The sequence below is a fragment of the Pelophylax lessonae genome (genome assembly GCF_965119305.1).
Source record: "Pelophylax lessonae genome assembly, chromosome: 5".
Taxonomy (NCBI): Eukaryota; Metazoa; Chordata; class Amphibia; order Anura; family Ranidae; genus Pelophylax; species Pelophylax lessonae.
In genome coordinates, this window is record NC_138772.1 from 562,549,324 (window position 1) to 562,565,205 (window position 15,882).

General features: G+C 50.5%; 3 protein-coding genes across 4 annotated transcripts in view; 2 read left to right on the forward strand and 1 right to left on the reverse strand.

Moving 5' to 3' along the window:
• LOC309556127 (uncharacterized protein) overlaps positions 1–6,467 on the reverse strand; it is a 35,156-nt gene extending 28,689 nt beyond the window's left edge. The window contains exon 1 of one of the 2 annotated variants that reach the window (XM_082258476.1): positions 6,375–6,467. The gene's annotated coding sequence lies outside the window, so the exon portion shown is untranslated. The remainder of the gene's footprint in view (positions 1–6,374) is intronic. The other variant, XM_082258477.1, reaches the window with a different exon arrangement.
• Positions 1–15,882, forward strand: part of LOC309556128 (uncharacterized protein) — a 419,953-nt gene that overhangs the window by 258,381 nt on the left and 145,690 nt on the right. The window lies entirely within an intron of this gene.
• The window catches only part of LOC309556124 (uncharacterized protein), a 43,835-nt gene continuing 34,391 nt past the window's right edge, over positions 6,439–15,882 (forward strand). Inside the window, exon 1 of the mRNA XM_082258471.1 lies at positions 6,439–6,525. The gene's annotated coding sequence lies outside the window, so the exon portion shown is untranslated. The remainder of the gene's footprint in view (positions 6,526–15,882) is intronic.

Consider the following 15,882-nt stretch of genomic DNA (forward strand, 5'->3'; position numbering starts at 1 on the left):
CACAGAACATAGAGAAGACGTCAGATTATCCCGGGAGCACAGAACATAGAGAAGACGTCAGATTATACCGGGAGCACAGAACATAGAGAAGACGTCAGATTATACCGGGAGCACAGAACATAGAGAAGACGTCAGATTATACCGGGAGCACAGAACATAGAGAAGACGTCAGATTATAAGGGGAGCACAGAACATAGAGAAGCCGTCAGATTATACCGGGAGCACGGAATATAGAGAAACCGTCAGATTATCCCGGGAGCACAGAACATAGAGAAGACGTCAGATTATACCGGGAGCACAGAACATAGAGAAGACGTCAGATTATAAGGGGAGCACAGAACATAGAGAAGACGTCAGATTATACCGGGAGCACGGAACATAGAGAAGCCGTCAGATTTTAGTTTTTTTAAACCTTTTTTAGTTTAAATTGAAAGTACTATTTTTTTTTTCAAACTGGGGAGTTCGGTTCCTGTGCGGCGGACTACGAGCTGGCTGGAGCCCCAGGGTGTGTGTAGTTACGCGGGGGCTGGCAGCACAAGCGGAAAAAGGCGAAAAAAACATAGTACTTTCAAGTTCTAATATCAAACGTTTTATCGTTCAATTTTTTTATTGCTATCGATCACGTGACTATCGCGATACATATCGGTATCGTTTTATCGCCCAGCCCTAAGAGAAGCCGTGAGATTATACCGGGAGCACAGAACATAGAAGACGTCAGATTATACCGGGAGCACAGAACATAGAAGACGTCAGATTATACCGGGAGCACAGAACATAGAGAAGACGTCAGATTATACCGGGAGCACAGAACATAGAGAAGCCGTCAGATTATACCGGGAGCACAGAACATAGAGAAGACGTCAGATTATACCGGGAGCACAGAACATAGAGAAGACGTCAGATTATACCGGGAGCACAGAACATAGAAGACGTCAGATTATCCCGGGAGCACAGAACATAGAGAAGCCGTCAGATTATACCGGGAGCACAGAACATAGAGAAGCCGTCAGATTATACCGGGAGCACAGAACATAGAGAAGCCGTCAGATTATACCGGGAGCACAGAACATAGAGAAGACGTCAGATTATACCGGGAACTCGGAACACACGCAGCAACATACCGATCAATGTACGGTATAAAGGTGCCGGGATTCATAGATCCAGGAAAAATAATGGTCGGGATGTCAATAGGAGGAGTTATGGTTTGAGGGCATCAGAAGGTTGGGATGTCTATAGGTAGAAATATTAGGGTGTGGTATAGAGGAGAGGGGTTATATATTGGGGTGTGGTATAGAGGAGAGGGGTTATATATTGGGGTGTATAGAGGAGAGGGGTTATATATTGGGGTGTATAGAGGAGAGGGGTTATATATTGGGGTGTATAGAGGAGAGGGGTTATATATTGGGGTGTATAGAGGAGAGGGGTTATATATTGGGGTGTATAGAGGAGAGGGTTATATATTGGGGTGTATAGAGGAGAGGGGTTATATATTGGGGTGTATAGAGGAGAGGGGTTATATATTGGGGTGTAGTATGGAGGAGAGGGGTTATATATTGGGGTGTATAGAGGAGAGGGGTTATATATTGGGGTGTATAGAGGAGAGGGGGTTATATATTGGGGTGTAGTATAGAGGAGAGGGGTTATATATTGGGGTGTATAGAGGAGAGGGGTTATATATTGGGGTGTATAGAGGAGAGGGGTTATATATTGGGGTGTAGTATAGAGGAGAGGGGTTATATATTGGGGTGTATAGAGGAGAGGGGTTATATATTGGGGTGTATAGAGGAGAGGGGTTATATATTGGGGTGTAGTATAGAGGAGAGGGGTTATATATTGGGGTGTAGTATAGAGGAGAGGGGTTATATATTGGGGTGTAGTATAGAGGAGAGGGGTTATATATTGGGGTGTATAGAGGAGAGGGGTTATATATTGGGGTGTATAGAGGAGATGGTTATATATTGGGGTGTATAGAGGAGAGGGGTTATATATTGGGGTGTAGTATAGAGTAGAGGGGTTATATATTGGGGTGTATAGAGGAGAGGGTTATATAATGGGGTGTATAGAGGAGAGGGGTTATATATTGGGGTGTAGTATAGAGGAGAGGGTTATATATTGGGGTGTATAGAGGAGAGGGTTATATATTGGGGTGTATAGAGGAGAGGGTTATATATTGGGGTGTAGTATGGAGGAGAGGGGTTATATATTGGGGTGTAGTATAGAGGAGAGGGTTATATATTGGGGTGTATAGAGGAGAGGGTTATATATTGGGGTGTATAGAGGAGAGGGTTATATATTGGGGTGTATAGAGGAGAGGGTTATATATTGGGGTGTATAGAGGAGAGGGTTATATATTGGGGTGTATAGAGGAGAGGGTTATATATTGGGGTGTAGTATGGAGGAGAGGGGTTATATATTGGGGTGTATAGAGGAGAGGGGTTATATATTGGGGTGTATAGAGGAGAGGGGTTATATATTGGGGTGTAGTATAGAGGAGAGGGGTTATATATTGGGGTGTAGTATAGAGGAGAGGGGTTATATATTGGGGTGTATAGAGGAGAGGGGTTATATATTGGGGTGTATAGAGGAGAGGGGTTATATATTGGGGTGTAGTATAGAGGAGAGGGGTTATATATTGGGGTGTATAGAGGAGAGGGTTATATATTGGGGTGTATAGAGGAGAGGGTTATATATTGGGGTGTATAGAGGAGAGGGTTATATATTGGGGTGTAGTATAGAGGAGAGGGGTTATATATTGGGGTGTATAGAGGAGAGGGTTATATATTGGGGTGTAGTATAGAGGAGAGGGGTTATATATTGGGGTGTATAGAGGAGAGGGGTTATATATTGGGGTGTATAGAGGAGAGGGGGTTATATATTGGGGTGTAGTATAGAGGAGAGGGTTATATATTGGGGTGTATAGAGGAGAGGGGTTATATATTGGGGTGTATAGAGGAGAGGGGTTATATATTGGGGTGTATAGAGGAGAGGGGTTATATATTGGGGTGTATAGAGGAGAGGGGTTATATATTGGGGTGTATAGAGGAGAGGGGTTATATATTGGGGTGTATAGAGGAGAGGGGTTATATATTGGGGTGTATAGAGGAGAGGGGTTATATATTGGGGTGTATAGAGGAGAGGGGTTATATATTGGGGTGTAGTATAGAGGAGAGGGGTTATATATTGGGGTGTATAGAGGAGAGGGGTTATATATTGGGGTGTATAGAGGAGAGGGGTTATATATTGGGGTGTATAGAGGAGAGGGGTTATATATTGGGGTGTATAGAGGAGAGGGTTATATATTGGGGTGTATAGAGGAGAGGGGTTATATATTGGGGTGTAGTATAGAGGAGAGGGTTATATATTGGGGTGTAGTATAGAGGAGAGGGGTTATATATTGGGGTGTATAGAGGAGAGGGGTTATATATTGGGGTGTATAGAGGAGAGGGGTTATATATTGGGGTGTATAGAGGAGAGGGGTTATATATTGGGGTGTATAGAGGAGAGGGGTTATATATTGGGGTGTAGTATAGAGGAGAGGGTTATATATTGGGGTGTAGTATAGAGGAGAGGGGTTATATATTGGGGTGTATAGAGGAGAGGGGTTATATATTGGGGTGTATAGAGGAGAGGGGTTATATATTGGGGTGTATAGAGGAGAGGGGTTATATATTGGGGTGTATAGAGGAGAGGGGTTATATATTGGGGTGTATAGAGGAGAGGGGTTATATATTGGGGTGTAGTATAGAGGAGAGGGGTTATATATTGGGGTGTATAGAGGAGAGGGTTATATATTGGGGTGTATAGAGGAGAGGGGTTATATATTGGGGTGTAGTATAGAGGAGAGGGTTATATATTGGGGTGTAGTATAGAGGAGAGGGGTTATATATTGGGGTGTATAGAGGAGAGGGGGTTATATATTGGGGTGTAGTATAGAGGAGAGGGTTATATATTGGGGTGTATAGAGGAGAGGGGTTATATATTGGGGTGTATAGAGGAGAGGGGTTATATATTGGGGTGTATAGAGGAGAGGGGTTATATATTGGGGTGTATAGAGGAGAGGGGTTATATATTGGGGTGTATAGAGGAGAGGGGTTATATATTGGGGTGTATAGAGGAGAGGGGTTATATATTGGGGTGTATAGAGGAGAGGGGTTATATATTGGGGTGTAGTATAGAGGAGAGGGTTATATATTGGGGTGTAGTATAGAGGAGAGGGGTTATATATTGGGGTGTATAGAGGAGAGGGGTTATATATTGGGGTGTATAGAGGAGAGGGGTTATATATTGGGGTGTATAGAGGAGAGGGGTTATATATTGGGGTGTATAGAGGAGAGGGGTTATATATTGGGGTGTATAGAGGAGAGGGGTTATATATTGGGGTGTAGTATAGAGGAGAGGGTTATATATTGGGGTGTAGTATAGAGGAGAGGGGTTATATATTGGGGTGTATAGAGGAGAGGGGTTATATATTGGGGTGTAGTATAGAGGAGAGGGGTTATATATTGGGGTGTATAGAGGAGAGGGTTATATATCGGGGTGTAGTATAGAGGAGAGGGTTATATATTGGGGTGTAGTATAGAGAGGGGTTATATATTGGGGTGTATAGAGGAGAGGGGTTATATATTGGGGTGTAGTATAGAGGAGAGGGTTATATATTGGGGTGTATAGAGGAGAGGGTTATATATTGGGGTGTATAGAGGAGAGGGTTATATATTGGGGTGTAGTATAGAGGAGAGGGGTTATATATTGGGGTGTATAGAGGAGAGGGTTATATATTGGGGTGTATAGAGGAGAGGGGTTATATATTGGGGTGTAGTATAGAGGAGAGGGTTATATATTGGGGTGTAGTATAGAGGAGAGGGGTTATATATTGGGGTGTATAGAGGAGAGGGATTATATATTGGGGTGTAGTATAGAGGAGAGGGGTTATATATTGGGGTGTATAGAGGAGAGAGGGTTATATATTGGGGTGTATAGAGGAGAGGGTTATATATTGGGGTGTAGTATAGAGGAGAGGGGTTATATATTGGGGTGTATAGAGGAGAGGGTTATATATTGGGGTGTATAGAGGAGAGGGTTATATATTGGGGTGTAGTATAGAGGAGAGGGGTTATATATTGGGGTGTATAGAGGAGAGGGGTTATATATTGGGGTGTATAGAGGAGAGGGTTATATATTGGGGTGTATAGAGGAGAGGGGTTATATATTGGGGTGTATAGAGGAGAGGGGTTATATATTGGGGTGTATAGAGGAGAGGGGTTATATATTGGGGTGTATAGAGGAGAGGGTTATATATTGGGGTGTATAGAGGAGAGGGTTATATATTGGGGTGTATAGAGGAGAGGGGTTATATATTGGGGTGTATAGAGGAGAGGGGTTATATATTGGGGTGTATAGAGGAGAGGGGTTATATATTGGGGTGTATAGAGGAGAGGGTTATATATTGGGGTGTATAGAGGAGAGGGTTATATATTGGGGTGTATAGAGGAGAGGGGTTATATATTGGGGTGTAGTATAGAGGAGAGGGGTTATATATTGGGGTGTATAGAGGAGAGGGGTTATATATTGGGGTGTATAGAGGAGAGGGTTATATATTGGGGTGTATAGAGGAGAGGGTTATATATTGGGGTGTATAGAGGAGAGGGTTATATATTGGGGTGTATAGAGGAGAGGGTTATATATTGGGGTGTATAGAGGAGAGGGGTTATATATTGGGGTGTATAGAGGAGAGGGGTTATATATTGGGGTGTATAGAGGAGAGGGGTTATATATTGGGGTGTATAGAGGAGAGGGGTTATATATTGGGGTGTATAGAGGAGAGGGGTTATATATTGGGGTGTATAGAGGAGAGGGTTATATATTGGGGTGTATAGAGGAGAGGGTTATATATTGGGGTGTATAGAGGAGAGGGGTTATATATTGGGGTGTATAGAGGAGAGGGGTTATATATTGGGGTGTATAGAGGAGAGGGTTATATATTGGGGTGTATAGAGGAGAGGGTTATATATTGGGGTGTATAGAGGAGAGGGTTATATATTGGGGTGTATAGAGGAGAGGGTTATATATTGGGGTGTATAGAGGAGAGGGGTTATATATTGGGGTGTATAGAGGAGAGGGGTTATATATTGGGGTGTATAGAGGAGAGGGGTTATATATTGGGGTGTATAGAGGAGAGGGGTTATATATTGGGGTGTAGTATAGAGGAGAAGGGTTATATATTGGGGTGTATAGAGGAGAGGGTTATATATTGGGGTGTAGGGAGGGGGATGGGTGATTTTTCGGGGTGTATTCGGCGGGGGAGGGATGTGGGGAGCAGTGCGCCCGGAGATGGGCGGGGTCTACCTCTCGGCTCCTCCCTCTCTCGGGTCTCTCACCTCCTCAGTCGGACTCCGGTTTCTCCATTCACCGGAAGTTCCCAGGAGCTCCGCCCCTTCCGCTTCCGGTCGCACAGAATGCTGGGATTTCCGCTCTGCATTGTGGGAAAAGAGATCGGAGGACTACAAATCCCAGCCAAACCCCACTGAGGTGAGGACACACCCCCAACCGGGCACAAGCTCCGCCCACATACCGTATACTCCTTCCCTCGTATGGAGTATATACTATATAGATATAGAATAGAATATTACCCCCCCCTCCTTCCTTGTTATACAGTACAGGGTCCCCCCCTCCTTCCTTGTTATACAGTACAGGGTCCCCCCCTCCTCCCTTGTTATACAGTACAGGGTCCCCCCCTCCTTCCTTGTTATACAGTACAGGGCCCCCCCCTCCTTCCTTGTTATACAGTACAGGGCCCCCCCTTCTTCCTTGTTATACAGTACAGGGTCCCCCCCTCCTTCCTTGTTATACAGTACAGGGTCCCCCCCTCCTTCCTTGTTATACAGTACAGGGTCCCCCCCTCCTTCCTTGTTATACAGTACAGGGTCCCCCCCTCCTTCCTTGTTATACAGTACAGGGTCCCCCCCCTCCTTCCTTGGTATACAGTACAGGGTCCCCCCCTCCTTCCTTGTTATACAGTACAGGGTCCCCCCCCTCCTTCCTTGGTATACAGTACAGGGTCCCCCCCTCCTTCCTTGGTATACAGTACAGGGCCCCCCCTTCTTCCTTGTTATACAGTACAGGGTCCCCCCCTCCTTCCTTGTTATACAGTACAGGGTCCCCCCCTCCTTCCTTGTTATACAGTACGGGGTCCCCCCCTCCTCCCTTGTTATACAGTACGGGGTCCCCCCCTCCTTCCTTGGTATACAGTACAGGGTCCCCCCCTCCTTCCTTGGTATACAGTACAGGGTCCCCCCCTCCTTCCTTGTTATACAGTACAGGGTCCCCCCCTCCTTCCTTGTTATACAGTACAGGGTCCCCCCCTCCTTCCTTGTTATACAGTACAGGGCCCCCCCCTCCTTCCTTGTTATACAGTACAGGGCCCCCCCTTCTTCCTTGTTATACAGTACAGGGTCCCCCCCTCCTTCCTTGTTATACAGTACAGGGTCCCCCCCTCCTTCCTTGTTATACAGTACAGGGTCCCCCCCTCCTTCCTTGTTATACAGTACAGGGTCCCCCCCTCCTTCCTTGTTATACAGTACAGGGTCCCCCCCCTCCTTCCTTGGTATACAGTACAGGGTCCCCCCCTCCTTCCTTGTTATACAGTACAGGGTCCCCCCCCTCCTTCCTTGGTATACAGTACAGGGTCCCCCCCTCCTTCCTTGGTATACAGTACAGGGCCCCCCCTTCTTCCTTGTTATACAGTACAGGGTCCCCCCCTCCTTCCTTGTTATACAGTACAGGGTCCCCCCCTCCTTCCTTGTTATACAGTACGGGGTCCCCCCCTCCTCCCTTGTTATACAGTACGGGGTCCCCCCCTCCTTCCTTGGTATACAGTACAGGGTCCCCCCCTCCTTCCTTGGTATACAGTACAGGGTCCCCCCCTCCTTCCTTGTTATACAGTACAGGGTCCCCCCCTCCTTCCTTGTTATACAGTACAGGGTCCCCCCCTCCTTCCTTGTTATACAGTACAGGGTCCCCCCCTCCTTCCTTGTTATACAGTACAGGGTCCCCCCTCCTTCCTTGTTATACAGTACAGGGTCCCCCCCTCCTTCCTTGTTATACAGTACAGGGTCCCCCCCTCCTTCCTTGTTATACAGTACAGGGTCCCCCCCTCCTCCCTTGTTATACAGTACAGGGTCCCCCCCTCCTTCCTTGTTATACAGTACAGGGTCCCCCCCTCCTCCCTTGTTATACAGTACAGGGTCCCCCCCTCCTTCCTTGTTATACAGTACAGGGTCCCCCCTCCTTCCTTGTTATACAGTACAGGGTCCCCCCCTCCTTCCTTGTTATACAGTACAGGGTCCCCCCCTCCTTCCTTGTTATACAGTACAGGGTCCCCCCCTCCTTCCTTGTTATACAGTACAGGGCCCCCCCCTCCTTCCTTGTTATACAGTACAGGGCCCCCCCCTCCTTCCTTGTTATACAGTACAGGGCCCCCCCTTCTTCCTTGTTATACAGTACAGGGTCCCCCCCTCCTTCCTTGTTATACAGTACAGGGTCCCCCCCTCCTCCCTTGTTATACAGTACAGGGTCCCCCCCTCCTTCCTTGTTATACAGTACAGGGCCCCCCCCTCCTTCCTTGTTATACAGTACAGGGCCCCCCCTTCTTCCTTGTTATACAGTACAGGGTCCCCCCCTCCTTCCTTGTTATACAGTACAGGGTCCCCCCCTCCTTCCTTGTTATACAGTACAGGGTCCCCCCCTCCTCCCTTGTTATACAGTACAGGGTCCCCCCCTCCTTCCTTGTTATACAGTACAGGGCCCCCCCTCCTTCCTTGTTATACAGTACAGGGCCCCCCCTTCTTCCTTGTTATACAGTACAGGGTCCCCCCCTCCTTCCTTGTTATACAGTACAGGGTCCCCCCCTCCTTCCTTGTTATACAGTACAGGGTCCCCCCCTCCTTCCTTGTTATACAGTACAGGGTCCCCCCCTCCTTCCTTGTTATACAGTACAGGGTCCCCCCCTCCTTCCTTGTTATACAGTACAGGGTCCCCCCCCTCCTTCCTTGGTATACAGTACAGGGTCCCCCCCTCCTTCCTTGGTATACAGTACAGGGCCCCCCCTTCTTCCTTGTTATACAGTACAGGGTCCCCCCCTCCTTCCTTGTTATACAGTACAGGGTCCCCCCCTCCTTCCTTGTTATACAGTACGGGGTCCCCCCCTCCTCCCTTGTTATACAGTACGGGGTCCCCCCCTCCTTCCTTGGTATACAGTACAGGGTCCCCCCCTCCTTCCTTGGTATACAGTACAGGGTCCCCCCCTCCTTCCTTGTTATACAGTACAGGGTCCCCCCCTCCTTCCTTGTTATACAGTACAGGGTCCCCCCCTCCTTCCTTGTTATACAGTACAGGGTCCCCCCCTCCTTCCTTGTTATACAGTACAGGGTCCCCCCCTCCTTCCTTGTTATACAGTACAGGGTCCCCCCCTCCTTCCTTGTTATACAGTACAGGGTCCCCCCCTCCTTCCTTGTTATACAGTACAGGGTCCCCCCCTCCTCCCTTGTTATACAGTACAGGGTCCCCCCCTCCTTCCTTGTTATACAGTACAGGGTCCCCCCCTCCTCCCTTGTTATACAGTACAGGGTCCCCCCCTCCTTCCTTGTTATACAGTACAGGGTCCCCCCTCCTTCCTTGTTATACAGTACAGGGTCCCCCCCTCCTTCCTTGTTATACAGTACAGGGTCCCCCCCTCCTTCCTTGTTATACAGTACAGGGTCCCCCCCTCCTTCCTTGTTATACAGTACAGGGCCCCCCCTCCTTCCTTGTTATACAGTATAGGGTCCCCCCCTCCTTCCTTGATATACAGTACAGGGTCCCCCTCCTTCCTTGTTATACAGTACAGGTCCCCCCCTCCTTCCTTGTTATACAGTACAGGGCCCCCCCTTCTTCCTTGTTATACAGTACAGGGTCCCCCCCTCCTTCCTTGTTATACAGTACAGGGTCCCCCCCTCCTTCCTTGTTATACAGTACAGGGTCCCCCCCTCCTTCCTTGTTATACAGTACAGGGTCCCCCCCCTCCTTCCTTGGTATACAGTACAGGGTCCCCCCCTCCTTCCTTGGTATACAGTACAGGGCCCCCCCTTCTTCCTTGTTATACAGTACAGGGTCCCCCCCTCCTTCCTTGTTATACAGTACAGGGTCCCCCCCTCCTTCCTTGTTATACAGTACGGGGTCCCCCCCTCCTCCCTTGTTATACAGTACGGGGTCCCCCCCTCCTTCCTTGGTATACAGTACAGGGTCCCCCCCTCCTTCCTTGGTATACAGTACAGGGTCCCCCCCTCCTTCCTTGTTATACAGTACAGGGTCCCCCCCTCCTTCCTTGTTATACAGTACAGGGTCCCCCCCTCCTTCCTTGTTATACAGTACAGGGTCCCCCCCTCCTTCCTTGTTATACAGTACAGGGTCCCCCCTCCTTCCTTGTTATACAGTACAGGGTCCCCCCCTCCTTCCTTGTTATACAGTACAGGGTCCCCCCCTCCTTCCTTGTTATACAGTACAGGGTCCCCCCCTCCTCCCTTGTTATACAGTACAGGGTCCCCCCCTCCTTCCTTGTTATACAGTACAGGGTCCCCCCCTCCTCCCTTGTTATACAGTACAGGGTCCCCCCCTCCTTCCTTGTTATACAGTACAGGGTCCCCCCTCCTTCCTTGTTATACAGTACAGGGTCCCCCCCTCCTTCCTTGTTATACAGTACAGGGTCCCCCCCTCCTTCCTTGTTATACAGTACAGGGTCCCCCCTCCTTCCTTGTTATACAGTACAGGGCCCCCCCTCCTTCCTTGTTATACAGTATAGGGTCCCCCCCTCCTTCCTTGATATACAGTACAGGGTCCCCCTCCTTCCTTGTTATACAGTACAGGTCCCCCCCTCCTTCCTTGTTATACAGTACAGGGCCCCCCCTTCTTCCTTGTTATACAGTACAGGTCCCCCCCTCCTTCCTTGTTATACAGTACAGGGCCCCCCCTTCTTCCTTGTTATACAGTACAGGGCCCCCCCTTCTTCCTTGTTATACAGTACAGGGCCCCCCCTTCTTCCTTGTTATACAGTACAGGGCCCCCCCCTCCTTCCTTGTTATACAGTACAGGGCCCCCCCCCTCCTTCCTTGTTATACAGTACAGGGTCCCCCCCTCCTTCCTTGTTATACAGTACAGGGTCCCCCCCTCCTTCCTTGTTATACAGTACAGGGTCCCCCCCTCCTTCCTTGTTATACAGTACAGGGTCCCCTCCTTCCTTTTTATACAGTACAGGCCCCCCCCTCCTTCCTTGTTATACAGTACAGGGTCCCCCCCCTCCTTCCTTGTTATACAGTACAGGGCCCCCCCCTCCTTCCTTGTTATACAGTACAGGGTCCCCCCCTCCTTCCTTGTTATACAGTACAGGGTCCCCCCCTCCTTCCTTGTTATACAGTACAGGGTCCCCCCTCCTTCCTTGGTATACAGTACAGGGTCCCCCCTCCTTCCTTGGTATACAGTACAGGGTCCCCCCCCTCCTTCCTTGGTATACAGTACAGGGTCCCCCCCTCCTTCCTTGTTATACAGTACAGGGTCCCCCCTCCTTCCTTGTTATACAGTACAGGGTCCCCCCTCCTTCCTTGTTATACAGTACAGGGTCCCCCCCTCCTTCCTTGTTATACAGTACAGGGCCCCCCCCTCCTTCCTTGGTATACAGTACAGGGCCCCCCCCTCCTTCCTTGTTATACAGTACAGGGCCCCCCCCTCCTTCCTTGTTATACAGTACAGGGCCCCCCCCTCCTTCCTTGTTATACAGTACAGGGTCCCCCCCTCCTTCCTTGTTATACAGTACAGGGTCCCCCCCTCCTTCCTTGGTATACAGTACAGGGTCCCCCCCTCCTTCCTTGTTATACAGTACAGGGTCCCCCCCTCCTTCCTTGTTATACAGTACAGGGTCCCCCCTCCTTCCTTGTTATACAGTACAGGGTCCCCCCCCTCCTTCCTTGTTATACAGTACAGGGTCCCCCCTCCTTCCTTGTTATACAGTACAGGGTCCCCCCTCCTTCCTTGTTATACAGTACAGGGCCCCCCCCTCCTTTCTTGTTATACAGTACAGGGTCCCCCCCTCCTTCCTTGTTATACAGTACAGGGTCCCCCCCTCCTTCCTTGGTATACAGTACAGGGTCCCCCCCTCCTTCCTTGTTATACAGTACAGGGTCCCCCCCTCCTTCCTTGGTATACAGTACAGGGTCCCCCCTCCTTCCTTGTTATACAGTACAGGGTCCCCCCTCCTTCCTTGGTATACAGTACAGGGTCCCCCCCTCCTTCCTTGGTATACAGTACAGGGTCCCCCCCTCCTTCCTTGGTATACAGTACAGGGTCCCCCCCTCCTTCCTTGGTATACAGTACAGGGTCCCCCCCTCCTTCCTTGGTATACAGTACAGGGTCCCCCCCCTCCTTCCTTGTTATACAGTACAGGGTCCCCCCCTCCTTCCTTGTTATACAGTACAGGGTCCCCCCCTCCTTCCTTGTTATACAGTTCAGGGTCCCCCCTCCTTCCTTGTTATACAGTACAGGGTCCCCCCCTCCTTCCTTGGTATACAGTACAGGGTCCCCCCTCCTTCCTTGTTATACAGTACAGGGTCCCCCCCTCCTTCCTTGTTATACAGTACAGGGTCCCCCCCCTCCTTCCTTGTTATACAGTACAGGGCCCCCCCTCCTTCCTTGTTATACAGTACAGGGCCCCCCTCCTTCCTTGTTATACAGTACAGGGTCCCCCCCTCCTTCCTTGTTATACAGTACAGGGCCCCCCCTCCTTCCTTGTTATACAGTACAGGGCCCCCCCTCCTTCCTTGGTATACAGTACAGGGTCCCCCCCTCCTTCCTTGTTATACAGTACAGGGCCCCCCCCCTCCTTCCTTGTTATACAGTACAGGGTCCCCCCCTCCTCCCTTGTTATACAGTACAGGGTCCCCCCCTCCTTCCTTGGTATACAGTACAGGGTCCCCCCTCCTTCCTTGTTATACAGTACAGGGCCCCCCCCCTCCTTCCTTGTTATACAGTACAGGGTCCCCCCCTCCTCCCTTGTTATACAGTACAGGGTCCCCCCCTCCTTCCTTGGTATACAGTACAGGGTCCCCCCTCCTTCCTTGTTATACAGTACAGGGTCCCCCCCTCCTTCCTTGTTATACAGTACAGGGTCCCCCCCTCCTTCCCTTGTTATACAGTACAGGGTCCCCCCCTCCTTCCTTGGTATACAGTACAGGGTCCCCCCCTCCTTCCTTGGTATACAGTACAGGGTCCCCCCCCTCCTTCCTTGTTATACAGTACAGGGTCCCCCCCTCCTTCCTTGTTATACAGTACAGGGTCCCCCCTCCTTCCTTGTTATACAGTACAGGGTCCCCCCCTCCTTCCTTGTTATACAGTACAGGGTCCCCCCCTCCTTCCTTGTTATACAGTACAGGGTCCCCCCCTCCTTCCTTGGTATACAGTACAGGGTCCCCCCCTCCTTCCTTGGTATACAGTACAGGGTCCCCCCCTCCTTCCTTGTTATACAGTACAGGGTCCCCCCCTCCTTCCTTGTTATACAGTACAGGGTCCCCCCCTCCTTCCTTGTTATACAGTACAGGGTCCCCCCCTCCTTCCTTGGTTATACAGTACAGGGTCCCCCCCTCCTTCCTTGTTATACAGTACAGGGTCCCCCCCCTCCTTCCTTGTTATACAGTACAGGGTCCCCCCCTCCTTCCTTGTTATACAGTACAGGGTCCCCCCCTCCTTCCTTGTTATACAGTACAGGGTCCCCCCCTCCTTCCTTGTTATACAGTACAGGGTCCCCCCCTCCTTCCTTGTTATACAGTACAGGGTCCCCCCCTCCTTCCTTGGTATACAGTACAGGGTCCCCCCCCTCCTTCCTTGTTATACAGTACAGGGTCCCCCCCTCCTTCCTTGTTATACAGTACAGGGTCCCCCCCTCCTTCCCTTGTTATACAGTACAGGGTCCCCCCCTCCTTCCTTGGTATACAGTACAGGGTCCCCCCCTCCTTCCTTGTTATACAGTACAGGGTCCCCCCCTCCTTCCTTGTTATACAGTACAGGGTCCCCCCCTCCTTCCTTGTTATACAGTACAGGGTCCCCCCCTCCTTCCTTGTTATACAGTACAGGGTCCCCCCCTCCTTCCTTGTTATACAGTACAGGGTCCCCCCCTCCTTCCTTGTTATACAGTACAGGGTCCCCCCCTCCTTCCTTGTTATACAGTACAGGGTCCCCCCCTCCTTCCTTGTTATACAGTACAGGGTCCCCCCCTCCTTCCTTGTTATACAGTACAGGGTCCCCCCCTCCTTCCTTGTTATACAGTACAGGGTCCCCCCCTCCTTCCTTGTTATACAGTACAGGGTCCCCCCCTCCTTCCTTGTTATACAGTACAGGGTCCCCCCCTCCTTCCTTGTTATACAGTACAGGGTCCCCCCCTCCTTCCTTGTTATACAGTACAGGGTCCCCCCCTCCTTCCTTGTTATACAGTACAGGGTCCCCCCTCCTTCCTTGTTATACAGTACAGGGTCCCCCCCTCCTTCCTTGTTATACAGTACAGGGTCCCCCCCTCCTTCCTTGTTATACAGTACAGGGTCCCCCCCTCCTTCCTTGTTATACAGTACAGGGTCCCCCCTCCTTCCTTGTTATACAGTACAGGGTCCCCCCCTCCTTCCTTGTTATACAGTACAGGGTCCCCCCCTCCTTCCTTGTTATACAGTACAGGGCCCCCCCTCCTTCCTTGTTATACAGTACAGGGTCCCCCCCTCCTTCCTTGTTATACAGTACAGGGTCCCCCCCTCCTTCCTTGTTATACAGTACAGGGTCCCCCCCTCCTTCCTTGTTATACAGTACAGGGTCCCCCCCTCCTTCCTTGTTATACAGTACAGGGTCCCCCCCTCCTTCCTTGTTATACAGTACAGGGTCCCCCCCTCCTTCCTTGTTATACAGTACAGGGTCCCCCCCTCCTTCCTTGTTATACAGTACAGGGTCCCCCCCTCCTTCCTTGGTATACAGTACAGGGTCCCCCCCTCCTTCCTTGTTATACAGTACAGGGTCCCCCCCTCCTTCCTTGTTATACAGTACAGGGTCCCCCCCTCCTTCCTTGTTATACAGTACAGGGTCCCCCCCTCCTTCCTTGTTATACAGTACAGGGTCCCCCCCTCCTTCCTTGTTATACAGTACAGGGTCCCCCCCTCCTTCCTTGTTATACAGTACAGGGTCCCCCCCTCCTTCCTTGTTATACAGTACAGGGTCCCCCCCTCCTTCCTTGTTATACAGTACAGGGTCCCCCCCTCCTTCCTTGTTATACAGTACAGGGTCCCCCCCTCCTTCCTTGTTATACAGTACAGGGTCCCCCCCTCCTTCCTTGTTATACAGTACAGGGTCCCCCCCTCCTTCCTTGTTATACAGTACAGGGTCCCCCCCCTCCTTCCTTGTTATACAGTACAGGGTCCCCCCCTCCTTCCTTGTTATACAGTACAGGGTCCCCCCTCCTTCCTTGTTATACAGTACAGGGTCCCCCCTCCTTCCTTGTTATACAGTACAGGGTCCCCCCCTCCTTCCTTGTTATACAGTACAGGGTCCCCCCTCCTTCCTTGTTATACAGTACAGGGGTCCCCCCTCCTTCCTTGTTATACAGTACAGGGCCCCCCCCCTCCTTCCTTGGTTAATACAGTACAGGGTCCCTTCCTTGTTATACAAGTACAGGGTCCCCTCCTTCCTTGTTATACAGTACAGGGTCCCCCCTCCTTCCTTGTATACAGTACAGGGTCCCCCCTCCTTCCTTGTTATACAGTACAGGGTCCCCCCCCTCCTTCCTTGTTATACAGTACAGGGCCCCCCCCTCCTGCCTTGGTTATACAGTAC